The following is a 17,171-nucleotide window of genomic DNA, read 5'->3' on the forward strand; positions in this document are numbered from 1 at the left end:
GCGGAAGTGAAGTCACTTCCGGGCTGGGGTGTTTGTTTGGACTGGAGAAGGGAGGCGGCGGGCGAAGCGCGCGTCGAGCGGGGGAGCGGCGCTGCCTGTGGAGATCCGCGGAGGCGACCGGATTCGTTGGCTGCCGTACCCGCTGCCGTGCACTGGGTGAGGGGTTCCCTCGGGCGGAGCGGCCAGAAGGGTGCGGCGACCCCGGCGGTCGAGGGACAGCACCTCGGCAACGGTTGAGGGGCCTGGAGGGTCCCTCGGGTTGTTGGCCGCCAAGTTTCGTATGGCTTCCTTTATTCCTTGCACCTTTAGTCGCGTCCGAGGGATGAGCTGGGACCGACTTAGACTCTTTCTTCTCTGAGAAATGGCCGTCGCTTTTTTTTCTCATTGTCATTATTATTTATGATTTGGATCTCGCAGCACTCTATCCGGGTCTTCGGTGGCGCGCGAGGGTTGCCGGGATAGCACTTTCTCGTGCCCCCCCCCCCACTTTCTTCACCTCCTCCCTGGCACCCTTTTCCCCTGCCCCCCACTGCCGCTTCGGCAACAAAGCTCATTGTTTCTCCTCAGTTTACGCCTGCGCGTCGCCACGCGCAGCTCCTACTTGCTGCGCGTGCGCGCTGCTCCAGAAGCTGGGGTGGGGGAAGAGAAAGGGGCGGAGGGACTGGCGGGCTGGCGTTCGTCCTAGGGGAGCCTTCTGCGACCGTTCACGGGCCAGTACTTTTCTGATTGGCTTTCTCCCGTTTCTTCCCCTTCACTTACTCCTTATTTTTAGTTATATTGTTTCCCCTGCTCAGGATAGGAGGGCTGGACTCCTACTCCAGGAGGGTTGTGAGCCGGAAGAACTTTAAGGGCCCATCCAGTTCATATTCTTGGATTCCGGTCCTCTTAATTTCTCTTCCACTACGTGCTTACTCCCCGCTACCACAAAAATTACGTGGCTTGTGGTGAAGTTTGTTTTTCAAAACATTTGTCGAAGCAGCCAGCAGTTTGATTTTCTGGTGACTCAAAAAGGGGCCTTTTCTGTTTCTTTTTGTTGTCTTTTCCCCCTGATTTTGCAGCCCCATCACTTCACCGAAACCTCAAACTCTGGAAAGAATTTGGCTTCTGATTTGCCGTGGGAAAAATTCTTAACAGCTGACAGCTTTTGACATTCATTTCAACAGAAGACAAATTCCCGTTTCCGTGTGCTGGCTAATACTGTAGTCTCGTGGCATGATTTTTCGCGAATTGCTGTTGAGCAGGTGTCGGTCTGCATTTTCTTCAAAATAGCTTTTGAAATTTCATCCGCTGCAGGTTATGTTTGGAAATAAGAAAAGGGTCTAAGGATTTTTAATGTGATTCCAGTGTTTGCTGGTTTGTGCTTCTGATTCCAGTTTGTGAAAGGATATTTGGGGCTAATTAGCCTTTTATGCTACTTGTTAATTGTGAATTTGTACAAAACTTAATCTTTTCTCACGAATAAGTGTCTGTGACAAATAAAGATAGGTGACTTTCCAAAAATGACAGCCTATTTATCTCTTTCTTTAAGGGATGGGTGTTAGGCAGTGGAAATTCCCTGTGATGGCTAAAGTCTTGGGACCTGGGAGGGTTTTACTATAATATATTGCATGTTGCTGTTAAGGAGCTCCAATTGAGGTAGATGATCCCTACCCTCTTTGGAACAGTGTAAGTTTATAGTGGCCTTTTCCTTCAGTAAGCACTGTACACCTTATTCAGATTTACCCCTTTATGACTTTAGAGAGTGATGCTCCAGTTTCAGTAGGAAATATAAACATTTATAAATATAAACATTTATAAAATGCTGTTAGCATAGCAATTTCATCGACATTGTGAGAGGTGAAAGAAGATAGAAAATAGAAAGATAGAAAATAAGGCCTCAGCCCCCTTCCTTTTGTGCTTTTTCGTATTGTAATTTACAAATTTACTCATTATAACCTGTGAAATAGAGCAAGTTTTATCTTGCCCATTTTGAAATTGAGGAAATAGAAGTTTGAAAGATTATTTTATTAGGCACATAATTTCTATAGCCAGACATTGTTATTAGGCACATAATTTCTATGCCAGACATTGTTCTAAGTGCTTTTACATGTATTTAATCTTCACCTTCTCTAGGTGGTAAGTACTACTGTAAAATAAAGATAACAAGTAATACATATGATTTAACTTGTCCACTGTTACACAGCTCGTAAGAACTAGAATTCAGACCCAAGTAGTCCATAGATTATACGCTCTTAACCATTTTACTGTGCTGCTTGTGGTTTAGTGACATATTCAGGATCCTCTAGGTGGTTTGTGGCATATCGGACACAGTCCAAGATTAAAGTTGGCCAAGTTCTCTCTTTGTGATCTGGACCACCATGTTGCATAGGTGCATTAGTAATTTGCATTTGATACAGCCTAAATTTCGATTATAGTAACAATCTTTTTTCCTTTTTTTTCTTCTAATTTCCTTGTTGTTTAGAGCAGTGTTGTCCAGTTAGAGAACCACTAAACGCAACATGTGTCTCTTGAACACTTGGAATGTGGCAAGTGCAGCTAATTAACTAAATTTTTATTTTATTGAATTCTAATTAATTTAGATTTAAATACCCATACGTAGCTACTGGTCACCATATTGGATAGTGTGGGTTTAGAGGTTTGAATTGCTTCTGCTTATTTTTTTTGACTTTGTGTTTTTTTGGGTTTGTTTGTTGTTGGTTTTTTTTTTTTTTTGGCATGTTTACATTTATTGATTCTTTGTATGTGTTTTGAGGGGTTTGTTTTGTTTTGGGTTTTTTGGTGTTTTTTTTTGTTGTTTTGTTTCTGTGTTTTTTTTTTTTTTTAAAGATTTTATTTATTTATTCGACAGAGATAGAGACAGCCAGCGAGAGAGGGAACACAAGCAGGGGGAGTGGGAGAGGAAGAAGCAGGCTCATAGCAGAGGAGCCTGATGTGGGGCTCGATCCCATAACGCTGGGATCACGCCCTGAGCCGAAGGCAGACGCTTAACCACTGTGCCACCCAGGTGCCCCTCTGTGTTTTGTTTTGTTTTGAGAGAGTGAGCCAGGGCTGGGAGGTGTGGGGGAGATGAGGGACAGAGGGAAAGGCAGAGAGAGGATCTTAAGCAGGCTCCACACCCAAGTGCAGAGCCCCACACAGGGCTGCGTCTCATGACCCTGAGATCATGACCTGAGCCAAAATTAAGAGTCAGATGCTTAGGGCACCTGGGTGGTTCATTCGGTTAGGCATATGCCTACGGCTTGGGTCATGGTCTTAGGGCCCTGGGATTGAGTCCCGCTTGAGCTCCCTATTCAGCGGGGAGTCTTCCTCCCTCTCCCACTCTCCCTCTCCCCCGCTTGTGCTCTTTCTCTGTCTAATAAATAAAATCTTTAAAAAAAACCAAAAGATGCTTAACCGACTTGAGCCACCCAGGTGCCCCATCTGCTTACTTTTTGTATCAGTTTTTATAAATAAGGATGATATTTCTGATGTGCTTTGAGCTTTTATCAGTAGTGATGATAGGCAGTGCTTGAGCCATCCTTACTCTCACCAGGTCACCTTTGTTACATCTAGTTGAGATTAGGGTTAAAGTCCTTATTCTTTGATGTTTCACTTCTACAGGTTTTTGAACATGTGATTTTTTTTTTACCTTATACCTTGCTCCAGCAACCTTTAATTGCTTTTAAGTGTTTAATAAGCACCAAAATAGTTAATAGTGTCATGTGCTAGGCTCTGTGGCTAGATACTATTATTATTATCCACTTAATAAATGGGGAATCTGAGATACAGAGGGGTTAAGACTTGCCCTTGGGTTCCAGAGCCCCTGCTTTTGATCATTAATGTATACTGCCAAACATTAAAATGAAAAATTCAGTACTGCTTTACAAACTTAAGTGGAAAACAAGCCTGAAGCAGAAATTTCTTTATGCTAACTGCTGGAGAGACAGCTAATTATGATAATAATGTGTGTATGCAAATGTTAAGGAATCACAGTAATTCAAAATAGAGTCCAATGGAATAAGAAAAGATGTCTGTTGAGTCAGCTTAAGGAAAAAGGAGAGAACTGTATTTGAATTTTTTTTTTAAGATTTTATTTGAGAGAGAATGAGCACGAGCAGGAGAAGCAGAGGGAGAAGGACAAGCAGACTCCCTGCTGAGGGTTGAGCCTGACACAGGGCTTGAACCCAGGACCCTGAGATCATGACCTGAGCTGAAACTAAGAGTAGGGCCCTTAACAGACTGAGCCACCCAGGCACCCTTCTATCTGAATTTTAATGAAAATTCTTAAGAGATGAAACTAGGGGAGAAAGTTTCTCAAACTGAGATGATATCCATATTGTAAAATTTTTTAGAAACCATTATGTGGAAGAGGCATTTTGGAAGGGAAGAAACAGCTGAATATGTGGGCTTGTGGGTTGAAAGCACCAGACAGGGGTGCCTGGGTGGCTCAGTCATTAAGCATCTGCCTTCAGCTCAGGGCGTGATCCTGGAGTCCAGGGATCAAGCCCCACATCAGGCTCCTCCGCTGGGAGCCTGCTTCTTCCTCTCCCACTCCCCCTGCCTGTGTTCCCTCTCTCTCTGGCTATCTCTCTCTCTGTCAAATAAATGAATAAAATCTTTAAAAAAAAAAAAAAAAGCAAGCAAGCACTCGACAGCATTAATAGGAAAAAAACTGCTCTCACCTAACCAAAATCTGGTGAAATTTCTGAATTTAAGTGTTAGGCTCTCATATTAGACACTCACCTGAATAGGACCTTTACCAAAGAAAGAATAAAACAGTGAAAGCTGGAATATTTACAGAAAATAGAAAGGACAAGTGTAAATTTGTCCCGTTTAATAGTATTACTCAAATACAAAAGCAAAAGATACTTTCAGACGTGCAGTGCTCAGAAATAAATATCTTTGGGTAAGCTATTGAAGAAATATTAGGCCAAAACTAAGATGTCAGGTTAGGGAAAGATGATGAATAAAAGAAACAATGATGAGCAATGACTCTTATAAAACATAAATAGACAATAATATGAATTTTAAGTGTTCGGTTCGGAAATTCTTCTAAAAGATCTATACCTGAGGGAAAACCAGATAGTATGAAACAAACACTGCTTAAATTATTTCCACAAAACTCAGGAGGTGGAGTGGGAGGAAGGAAATGGGGTAAGTGAAATCATTCTAAAGGTTCTTTTCTTGTCTGGGAGCAGGGATTGGGTTGGATACCCTGAAAAAGGAAAAGCATTCTTTTTTTTTAGATTTTATTTATCTATTTGACAGAGAGAGAGCACAAACGGGGAGCGGCAGAGGGAGAGGGAGAAGCAGGGAGCCCAATGTGGAGCTCGGTCCAGGACCCTGAGATCATGACCTGAGCTGAAGCAGATGCCTAACCGACTGAGCCACCCATGTGTCCCCAAAAATGATAAATTTCTATGAGCTGGGTCAAGTAATCTAACTCTTAGAGTAGAGAACTTGAATACACCACTTTCAGAATTTAACAGATGGAAGTAAAAAGGGATCTCGTGTGTGTGTACGCCTTAGAAATAGAAATCAGACATTTTTCTCTTTAGGTCCACGGGACATTTTGCAAAAACTATAGTTGTCTGCAAACAAAACTGTAATAAATCCCCAAAAGTGAAGGTTTTTCTGGCTGCGTTTTATAACATAATGAAATTAAACTAGAAATCAGGGTACCAAAGCATAACCAAAAGAACTTTAACCACTTGGAAATTTAAAAAATATTCTTCCACATAATATCTGGCTCGTTATAAATTAAATAGTTTGTAATTACCTCAGACTGCTAAGAACTAAATTCTGTATATATGGGAACTTTATAAACAATTTTTATTAAATGAAAGGTTGAAAATAAACATGTTTGTCAACTTGAAAAACAGTAACAAATTGACTGAAATTAAGTAGAGAGGAGGGGAGGGAAAATAAAGAAAAAACCAAAAAAAAAAGAAAAGAAAAAAATCAGTGAAATTAAAGTAGGGGTTTTGTTTATTGAAGTTGAATTTTTAGTAGGTAATCCATTCAAAACTCAAAAGATTAACAAAATATCTCTTCCCATCTAGTTATCCCTATAGGCAATGAGTGTTTTTTGTTTTTGTTTTTTAAAGATTTTATTTATTTATTTATTTGACAGAGACTTGAGCAAGAGAGGGAACACAAGCAGGGAGAGTGGGAGAGGGAGAAGCAGGCTTCCTGCTGAGCAGGGAGCCTGATGCAGGGCTCGATCCTGGGACACTGGGATCATGACCTGAGCCGAAGGCAGACACTCAATGACTGAGCCACCCAGGCGCCCCTGAATATTGTTTTTTAACAGCTCTTATTGAGCCTAGAACTCACTGGATTTAACTCATTTAAAGTACACAGCAGAGTGACTTTTAGGATAGTCAGAGTTGTATATCAATCACCACAATCAATTTTAGAAACCTTGTTACCCCTCAGCTTTCATATAATATATACTGCTTTTTGATGGGTTTCTTAGCATAATGTTTTCAGTATATACATGATATCAAGTATTTCATTTTTCATTTCATTTCTTTTTATTATCGAATAATATTCTGTTGTGTGGACATATCACATGGTATTGATGAGTTGGTGGACTACTGGGTTTTATTCACTTTCTGACTATTTTTATTTATTTATTTTATTTTATTTATTTATTTGACAGAGAGCACGGCAGGGGGAGCCGCAGGGAGAGGGAGAAGCAGGGAGCCCGAAGCGGGGCTTAATCCCCACTCAGCAAGGAGTCTGCTTCCCCTCTGCCTCTATCCATACTCAGGCTCTCTCTCTCTCTCTCTCTCTCTCTCTCTCTCTCTAATTTTTATATTAATCTAAAAAATAAAAATTAAGGTGGCTGGGTGGCTCAGTCGTTAAGCGTCTGAGTTCAGTTCCGGTCATGATTCCAGGTTCCTGGGATCAAGTCCCACATCAGGCTTCCTACTCAGCAGGAAGCCTGCTTCTCCTTGCCCTCTGCCCCTCCACCCAACTCGTGTTCTCTCTCGCTATCTTTCTCTTTCAAATAAATAAAATCTTTTTTTCTTGTTTTAAGATTTTATTTATTTGACAGAGAGAGATACAGCAAGAGAGGGAACACAAGCAGAGTGGGAGAGGAAGAAGCAGTCTTCCCACTGAGCAAGGAGCCCCATGCGGGGCTTGGTCCTAGAACGCAGAGATCACGCCCTGAGCCGAAGGCTCAACCACTGAGCCACCCAGGCACCCCAAATAAAAAAAATCTTTAAAAAATAAAAATAAAATCTTTATAAACAAAATAAAAAATTAAAATTAAAAAGAAGTGTTGGATGATATATTTTAAAAGAATCTTTTAAAAGCACTGAAGTCTTGGGGCACCTGGGTGGCTTAGTCGCTTAACCATCTGCCTTTGGCTTAGGTCAAGGTTCCAGGGTCCTGGGATTGAGTCCTGCATCAGGCCCCCTGCTCAGCGGGGAGCCTGCTTCTCCTTCTCCCTGTGTCGCTCCCCCTGCTTCTGCTCTCTTGCTCTCTGTCAAATAGATAAAATCTTTTTAAAAAATATATATTGTTTGCATGAGGGGCACCTGGCTGGCTCAGTTGGTAGAGATCTCATCTCAGGGTCCTGAGTTCAAGCCTTATGTTGGGTATGGAGCCTACTTAAAAAATAATAATAATAAAATAATTCTTTGCATGAGATTAAGGATGAAAATTTTTAAATTTTTTTGAAAATTATAATTTTGAATATTCTGATAATTTGAGGGTTTTATTGCATAATTATGCTTTGAAGCAAATAGTGAACTTTAATTGGGGAGAAATTACTGGCTTTCTCAGTTCATTTCTGCCAGTTTTGTTTTTAAGATTTTATTTATTTATTTTTTTTGAGAGAGAGTAAGAGTGCACTTGTGAGAGGAGGGTTAGAGGAGAGAATCTTCAAGCAGACTACCTGCTGAGCCTGGAGCTCCATACCACTTCTCATGAAACGATGACCTGAACTGAAACCAAGAGTCTGATGCTTAACTGACTGAGCCACCCAGGCACACCTGAGATTTTATGTTTAATCTCTGCACCCGACATGGGGCTTAAATTTATAACCCCAAGATTGAGAGTCTTGTACTCCATTGACTGAGCCAGCTGGGTGCCCCATTTCTGCCAGTTTTAAGTAGTCAGATTGAAGCGTGAACAAAGCCAGACAGCAACAGATTTCCCAGTTGTTTTTTTACTGTATTTGTCAAGTCAGTATCTACTTTGTGTCCTCAAACATCGCTTAAGCAAATTAGGTACTTCTCTTGTGTTTCCAGCATTTGTGTGTTTGGTTTGGAGAAAAGCTTTTTCTCGCTAGAAGAGCTTGGTGCTCCCTGACTTTGGAGTCTTGAAGCAGTTTGTTTATGGCTGCCTCCAGGTGGGGTGATGATATGTGACAGCTATGTACCCTTTACTGTATATTTTTTTTTTAAAGATTTTATTCATTTATTCGACAGAGATAGAGACAGCCAGCGAGAGAGGGAACACAAGCAGGGGGAGTGGGAGAGGAAGAAGCAGGCTCATAGCAGAGGAGCCTGATGTGGGGCTCGATCCCACAATGCCGGGACCATGCCCTGAGCTGAAGGCAGACGCTTAACCGCTGTGCCACCCAGGCGCCCCTACTGTATATTTTTAAAGTTATTTTCCTAGTAGTCACCTTAGTTTGTGACATCAAGCTTGAACTAATACCAACTTAGTTTCAAGAGTACACAAAAACTTTCCCTTAATAGCACTGTACTCCTCCTCCCCCTGCCTTGTTATTGTCACAAAATGCATCTTTATACATTCTGTGTCCATTAACATAGATACCTAATTATTGTTTTATGTATTTGTCTTTTAAATCACATTGAGAAAAAGGAGTTAAAAGCCAAAAGTATGTTATTACTAATTTCCGTATTTGTGTAGTTATCTTTATCTGTGTTTATTTCTTCAGATGGATTCAGGTTAATGTGTAGTGTCTTTGTTTCAGCCTGAAGGACTCATTTTAGCTTTTCTTGTAGGACAGGTCTACTGGTGATGTGCACTTGCACGCACTCTCTCTCTCTCTTTTTTTTAAGGTTATGTACTTAGAGAACAAGCATGAGCAGGTGGCAGAGGAGGGGTCAAAGGGAGAGGGAGAAGCAAATCCCTCCTGAGCAGGGAACCCACAGTACTAGATCCCAGGACCCTGACGTCATGACCTGAGCCAAAGGCAGACACTTAACCCACGGAGCCACCCCAGTGCCCCTCTCATTTTTTTATTTATCTGGGAATATCTTAATTTCTCCTTAATTTTTTTTTGAAGATTTTATTTATTTGTCAGAGAGCACAAGCAGGGGGAGTGTCAGGCAGAGGGAGAAGCAGATTCCCCACCAAGAAAAGAGCCCAAGTGGGGGCTCAATCCCAGGACCCTGGGATTGTGACCTAAGCTGAAGGCAGATGCTTAACAGACTGAGCCACCCAGGCGTCCCTCTCCTTAATTTTTGAAAAATAGTTTTGTTTTGTTTTTTTTTCTTTCAGCACTTTGAATATGTCTTCAGGCCTGTATGGTTTCTTTCTTCCTTTTTTTTTTTTTTTTTTTGGTTAAGATTTTATTTATTTGAGAGAAAGAAAGAGAGAAAGCATGAGCAGGGGGAGTGGCAGGCAAAGGGAGAAGCAGGCTCCCCAAGGAGCAAGGAGCCCTAGCAGAACTTGATCCTAGGACCCCGGGATCATGACGTAAACCGAAGGCAGACGCTTAACCAACTGAGCCACCCAGTGCCCCTGGCGTCTGGTTTCTGATGTGAAATCAACTCTTAATCTTTTTTTTTTTTAAGATTTTATTTATTTATTTGACAGAGATAGAGACAGCCAGCGAGAGAGGGAACACAAGCAGGGGGAGTGGGAGAGGAAGAAGCAGGCTCATAGCAGAGGAGCCTGATGTGGGGCTCGATCCCGTAACGCCAGGATCACGCCCTGAGCCGAAGGCAGACGCTTAACCGCTGTGCCACCCAGGCGCCCCAACTCTTAATCTTATTTTGAGGATCCCTTGTATGTAGGGTCACTTGTTTTGGAAATTCTCTCTCCTCTTTGTCTTTCAGTAATTTGATTGTAATGTGTCTTGATGTGGATCACTTTGAGTTTATCTTAGAGTTTGTTGAGCTTCTTGCATATGTAGAGTAACATATCTATTTCATCAGGTTTGAGGAGTTTGGGGCTTTTTTTTTTTTTTTTTAAGATTTTATTTATTTATTTGAGAGAGAAGAAGAGAGAATCTGAAGCTGACTCCCTGCTCATCGAGGAGCCCAATGCAGGGCTCCATCCCACAACCCTGAGGTCATGACCCAAGCTGAAACCAAGAGATGCTTAACTGATTGAGCCACCCAGGTGCCCCTAAGATTTTATTTTATTTATTTTTTTTTTAAAGATTTTATTTATTTATTTGACAGAGATAGAGACAGCCAGCGAGAGAGGGAACACAAGCAGGGGGGAGTGGGAGAGGAAGAAGCAGGCTCATAGCAGAGGAGCCTGATGTGGGGCTCGATCCCATAACGCCGGGATCACGCCCTGAGCCGAAGGCAGACGCTTGACCGCTGTGCCACCCAGGCGCCCCGCTAAGATTTTATTTTTAAGCAGTCTACACCCAGTGTGTGGCTTGAATCCACAATCCTGAGATCACCAACTGAGCCAACCAAGCGCCCCAAGGGGCCATTAATTCTTTTTTTTTTTTTTTTAAGATTTTATTTATTTATTTATTTATTTATTCGACAGAGATAGAGACAGCCAGCGAGAGAGGGAACTCAGGCAGGGGAGTGGGAGAGGAAGAAGCAGGCTCATAGCAGAGGAGCCTGATGTGGGGCTCGATCCCAGAATGCTGGGATCACGCCCTGAGCCGAAGGCAGATGTTTAACCGCTGTGCCACCCAGGCGCCCCGATTAATTCTTAAAATATTCTGTCTGGCCCCTTGTCTTCTTTTGAGATTCTCATTATGTATATGTTGGTACATTGGATGGTTTCCCAGAGGTCTCTAAGGTTCTGTTCATTTTTCTTCATTGTTTTTTTTTCTTTCCTGAGCTCAGTAATCTTAATTAACTTATCTTCAAGTTTGCTGATTTTTTTCTCCTTGATCAGATCTGTTGTAATCCATTTAGTAACTTTCCATTTCAGTTATTGTACTTTTCAACTCCACAAATTTTTTTTTTAAGATTGTATTTATTTGAGAGAGGGAGCACGAGTGGGGGGGGGCAAGGGAGAAGTAGGCTCCCCGCTGAGTAGGGAGCTCGACTTGGGTCTCAGTCCCAGGACCCTGAGATCGTGACCTGAGCCAAAGGCAGAGACACTCAACTGACTGAGCCACCCAGGTGCCCCTGATGATGAGACCTCATTCTTAAGGTTTCCTTTAGTTTTTTGTACCGATTTAAAGTCTAATAAGTCTAGTGTCTAGGTTTCCTTAGGGAAGTTTATGTATAAGTCAGATTTTCTTCTTTGCATGCCTAATATTTTTGTAAACTGGACATTTTGAGTATTATGATGTGGCATCTTTGGCAATTAGATTCTCTCCTTTCCCCAGCATTGTTTTTCTGCTTGATGTTTGGTGACTTTTCTAAACTAATTTTGTAAAAGTTTGAAGTGGGGGGGGGCATTGAAGTCTCTGTTCTATTAGCTTAGGAGTCAGGTAGTTATTTCAAAGAGATTTTCCAGGGGCACTTGGCTGGCTCAGTTGGTGGAGCGTGCAGCTCTTGATCTTGGGGTTGTGAGTTCAAGGCCCACATTGCATGTGGAGATTATTTAAAAATAAAATATTAGGGGCACCTGAGTGGCTCAGTCAGTTAAGTGTCTGCCTTCGGCTCAGGTCATGATCCTGGGATTGAGCCTGGCATCTGGCTCCCTGCTCAGCGGGGAACCTGCTTCTCCCTCTTACAACAGCCCCCTCTGCTCATGCTCTCTCTATCTATCTCTCAAATAAATAAAATCTTTAAAAAAAAAAATCTTTTTAAAAGATTTTATTTGAGAGAGCACGAGCGGGGTGAGGCGCAGAGGGAGAAGCAAACTCCCTTCTGAACTGAGCCACCCAGGCTCCCTAGAAGAGATTTTCTTTATACCTATAAGCAAAAAATAACTCTCCCGGTTTTTGCATCTGGGCTCTTGTTTATATTGAGGCATACCTTCAAAACTCAGGCAGTTTACAAGTCTTCCTTAGCCCTTACTATGTGTGAATAGCCTGAAGGTCAGTCAGAGGTGAAAAGTGTAGGGCATTCTCAGCTCTTTTCTGAGCATGCTCCTAGCACTGAACCTGCCCATGGCCTTCTAGATTCCCTAGAACATACAGGAGCTTTTCAAAGTCCTTATTCCCAAAGGATTTCCTTCACCAGTCCTTGCTCCCAGCCTTTTTTGCTTTGTCTTTTGTTTGCCACAACTGTTCTTTCTTGCCCTAGGTGGCTTTGGCTATTTCATTTGCCTTTAACTGTTTTTAACAGATGCCAGTCCAGCACTTTAAAATAATAAATTTTATGGTATTTGAACTATATACCCAATTTTTTTTTTAAAAATAAGCGTTACACCCCGCATGGGGTTTGAACTCACAACCCTGAGATTAAGAGTCACATGCTTGGGGTGCCTGGATGGTGTGGTTGGTTAAATGTCTGACTCTTGATTTTGGCTCAGGTTGTGATCTTGGGGTTGTGGGATTGAGCCCCATGTCGGACTTAGCAGGGAATTTGAGACACTCTCCTTCTCCCTCTGCCCCTCCCCACTGCACGTGTGCTGTCTTGCCCACACGCTCTTTCTTTCTCTCAAATAAATAAATCTTAAAAAAAAAAAAAAAAGTCACATGCTCCACGGACTGAGCCAACTAGGTGACCCTATACCCAATTTTTTTTAAATTTAATTTATTTATTTGACAGACAGCAAGAGAGGGAACACAAGCAGGGGGAGTGGGAGAGGGAGAATCAGGCTTCCCGCTGAGCAGGGAGCCCAATGCGGGGCCTAGATCCCAGGACCCCGGGATGGTGACCTGAGCCGAAGGCAGATGCTTAACAACTGAGCCACCCAGGGGCCCCCCATACCCAATTTTTAAAAACAGCAGAACGAACAGAGGATGAAGTATAAAGAGTGTGGTCCAAGAAGGTCAAGAACAAGTCGTAGAAGAAAATTTAAAATTTGATACATTGCCTTACATTAGGGCACCTTGTGTTCAATAATTGTAGGTCCATCGAAGTTCTGAAAATAAATGATCCTTGCCCCCCTCTGGCTTTCACTTGGCTGGCTGTAGCCGGAAATGTGGTCTGGTCAGCAGTTGTTCCTTCCCTCAGTTGTCTGAGGTATAAGATCTGTGTCCAGGTTTCAGTTCGTTCTTCTTGGTTTCAATCGTGATTTGTTTCCCAAATATTGCTTGATAAAGTAACCTTATGTACAGTCCTATATGGACTTTTTCACCGGGATCTATACCAAAGCCAGAGCTTGTTTGATGAGGTGATAATGAGCAAAAAGCTGACCCTAGAGCCTTGTCAAACACGGGGATTGGGCCCTTTTTTGCTAAACTCTGTTTAAATTTTATTTGTTACTGGTTGGCATCAAACAGAGGAAGGGGTGCCCCCTGGGATTCTCAAACTATAGAATTTGCTGAGGCAGATTTTTCATTGTTTACAGAAGCTTGTGCTTATATAGTGTATGGAAATTTTTTTTTCTTTAAAAGAAACATTGCATTTACATGTAGATGTACTTTCAGTTACTGAGGCTTATTTAAAAACAAGTTAGAAGTATTTCTAGATGGACACGTCACACACATATGGTTGCTACTTAACTACTCAATTCCATTTAAATATTGAATGTCTCATTGTGCTAAACTTTTTTTTAACTGAAGCTGTAACTCACTTGTTAATATTGTGGTCTTCTGAAAGGGACGATTTAATGGGTGTAAGTTGGGATAGGATACATGTTGGGAAAATAACAAAAGCTGTTATAAATTGCAGTGTCTTTGAACATAATGATCAGCTCATATGCAGAGTAAACAAAGTTACATCCAGTTGCAAAACAGGATTGACCGCTGCTTTTCATAATATTTGAGATTGATCTAAAATGTAATGCCTGACATATGAGAATGAGTACTTTTCTTCAGAGGAACTGATTGGTCTTTAGTCAGAAATTGTTATCCAAAAAAAGGGTTTTTTTTCCGCCCAAGATTAATAGTAAATAAAAAATGTCAAAGATATCCACCATCTGTTTTTTGTACTGTCTGCTTTTATAGTGCCTCTTTTTCCTAACCCAAATCATGTTTGGGTTACACACTCTAGCACATAAATCTCAGTCTGTCTCTGCCTCTTTCCTATGTATACAATAATAACTATGCAGAAGTTCTTAGTAATTTTTAGTTGAGGACCTCTTAACTAAAAATGTCACTACCATGATGGTATTGTAAGTAGTATTCAGTATTTCAGAATATACATATTATATGAACAGTATGAGTTTTTATTATACTTACATACTCTTGAGAATAACGCCATAAAATGAATCTAAAGGAGGGGCATCTGGCTGACTCAGTAGAGTATGCGACCCTTGATCTCAGGATCTCGGGATTGTGAGTTCGAACCCCACATTGAGCATGGAGCCTACTTTAAAAAAAAAAAAAAAAAAGAATCTAAAGGGCCAGCAGTACGCATAGAGTCAGTGCTCCCTGGCTCTTAAACCCAAGGAAAAAACTATTTGTAGTAGGAGGTTTTAGTTTTAGTGTTTTATTTGATTAAGATAACCTTGGAGTAAGAAGACCTGAAGTTTGTTTTGTTATTTGTTTTTGCTTTTGTTTTAGAGAGAGAGGGTGAGGGTGGGGGGGTGAGAGTGAGCAGAAGGGGGGAGGGAGAACCTTAAGCAGACTCCACTCCCAGCTCAGAGACTGACATGGGGCTTGATATTATGACCCTGAGATCATTCCCTGAGCCAAAATCAAGAGTCGAATGCTTAACTGACTGAGCCACACAGGTGCCCCAAACCTTAAGATTTTAAAACTCTATCGTCATATTAGGGATGCTGATTCCTCCCTTTGGCTCAAGTCACACTGCTGTTTGATTTTATGTGCAAGTGACTCTTGTTATATGTAAGCCCAATTTTAGCAATTTCATACTTAATGAATTAGAATATTGTAGAATCTGAACCTTATGCTTCAAACTTTTAGCCAGCAGTATATCCGCTGGGTTAGGTCATGTTAGTGCCTATTGAGCAATGTATAAGAAACCAGACCTACTGTATCAGATACTGCTCTGCTTTTACTCACATCAAAAGAGATTAGGTGCTTGAGCTAGTTAGAGTCTGGTAGTCTTTTGTGGCTGTGCCGGGGCGGGGGGGGCGAGGGGGTTGCTATTGCCTTGAAGACTGGTGAGCCTGTAGCCCAGGGTCGCAGAAGCTGACCCTGATCTGTAGCAGGTCGTTAGGTCTATTTGTGCAACAGATTTCAAGGCTGAGAGAGGAAGACTGCTTCTGATCCCTGGAGAAGAAGAAGCAGGAAAAAAAATCTCAACATGGAAGGTGTCCCCCAGGAAAGCAAAGTAGAAGAGCACGCTCCAGTGTAGAATGAAGAAGCAGCCCACCCTTTGGGAGGTGGTGAAGGCTGGAAGCCTGGAGGAAATACTAGAGTGGGTTGGGTCCCACCTGTCCATGATATTAGAGAGGATATGTCCAACAGGCCTATCAGTAACCTTGACATGATAGATGGAGATGCCGATGAGACGGAATGGTTCATGGAGGAGATGAGAGAGAGCTAAGGAGGAAAATTAGGGAGCTTCATTTGAGGTTTAGTTTTCACATTGTTAGAGGAGAATGCCCCTCACCACGACCATCGAAATGAGTTTTGTCTTACGCCTTGAATGCTGAGGTTAATAACTATAAACTGCTTTCCAAAGTTGCTTTTTTTTTTGACGTACCCTTTACTATGAACCTGTGATGCTCAGTCATTTTTCTTATTGGAAAATTCATTTTGACTTAGTCTGGAAGTTTTTCTGTCTGCAGGGGAGTTTCATCAACTTTCATGGAAAGATGTTTATTACATGCTATGAAGGTAATAAAACAGTTTAAAAAGTAGTCTGTGGGGAGAACCTGGATGGCTCAGTTAAGCGTCTGCCTTTGGTACAGGTCATGATCCCAGGGTCCTGGGATCGTGTCCTGCATCGGGCTCCCTGCTCAGTGGGAAGTCTGCTTCTCCCTCTACCCCTCCCCCCTGCTCAAGATCTCTCTCTCTCTCTCACTCAAAAAAAAATCTTTTTTTAAAAAAAAGCAGTCTGTAGATACTATCTCACTTAAAAGCATCCGTATTACATAGATTAGATGCTTGACACTCATTGTACAGTGGATAAATCCAGACATGGAGGAACTCAACATGGACCCAAAGATAAGGCAAATAGAAATATGCTATGAAGTCAAAAGATCCAGGATAATAAAAGGGTGGCTGAATTGGTTAAGCCTCCAACTCTTGGTTTCAGCTCAGGTCATGATCTCAGGGTTATGAGATCAAGCCCTGCATTGGATTCCACACTCAGCACAGATTCTGCTTGAGATTCATTCTCTCCCTCTACCCCCTCCCCTCACCTCTCTCCTTCTTTCTCTCTCCCTCCAATAAATAAATCTTTAAAAAAAAAAAATAAAAGATCCAGAGCACTCTGTATCTTGGAACTGAGGAACAAAGAGGTTATTAAAAGTCTGTTTCCATTTGCTGTCTCTGGGCTTTTTAATACCAGTTTTTAAGAGTAGAATTTGCTTTTCAAAGGGGCTCCTGGGTGGCACAGCGGTTAGGCATCTGCCTTCGGCTCAGGGCGTGATCCCGGCGTTATGGGATCGAGCCCCACGTCAGGCTCCTCCTGTGAGCCTGCTTCTTCCTCTCCCACTCCCCCTGCTTGTGTTCCCTCTCTCACTGGCTGTCTCTATCTCTGTCAAATAAATAAATAAAATCTTTAAAAAAAAAAAAAAAGAATTTGCTTTTCATAAAGTCACTTTATGACTGAGTCTTCCACACCATGCTTGTTTTATAAAGCAAGAGATAGCCAGTATTTCAAAAATCAGATGATTTGGGGGTTACATTCAAGCAGTTGATTACCATCATTGACTGTAAACATTAACATCATTTGTAAAAAAAAAAAAAAAAAGCGAAACTTCCCAATTGCTTGATTTATCATGTGCATTAATATATCATGTGCATCTGGTACCTAACCATTGATGCCTCATGGTAATAGATACTCATTAAGAACTGAAAGAATGACAAAATT

The 17,171-nt window shown here is 41.8% G+C and overlaps 1 protein-coding gene and 1 pseudogene across 1 annotated transcript in view; both read left to right on the forward strand.

Moving 5' to 3' along the window:
• The window catches only part of PAIP2 (poly(A) binding protein interacting protein 2), a 22,016-nt gene continuing 4,845 nt past the window's right edge, over window positions 1-17,171 (forward strand). Inside the window, exon 1 of the mRNA XM_002912579.4 lies at window positions 1-156. The gene's annotated coding sequence lies outside the window, so the exon portion shown is untranslated. The remainder of the gene's footprint in view (window positions 157-17,171) is intronic.
• LOC117801473 lies at window positions 12,885-17,146 on the forward strand (annotated as a pseudogene).

Source organism: Ailuropoda melanoleuca, chromosome 3 (assembly GCF_002007445.2).
Source record: "Ailuropoda melanoleuca isolate Jingjing chromosome 3, ASM200744v2, whole genome shotgun sequence".
NCBI classification, from domain to species: Eukaryota; Metazoa; Chordata; class Mammalia; order Carnivora; family Ursidae; genus Ailuropoda; species Ailuropoda melanoleuca.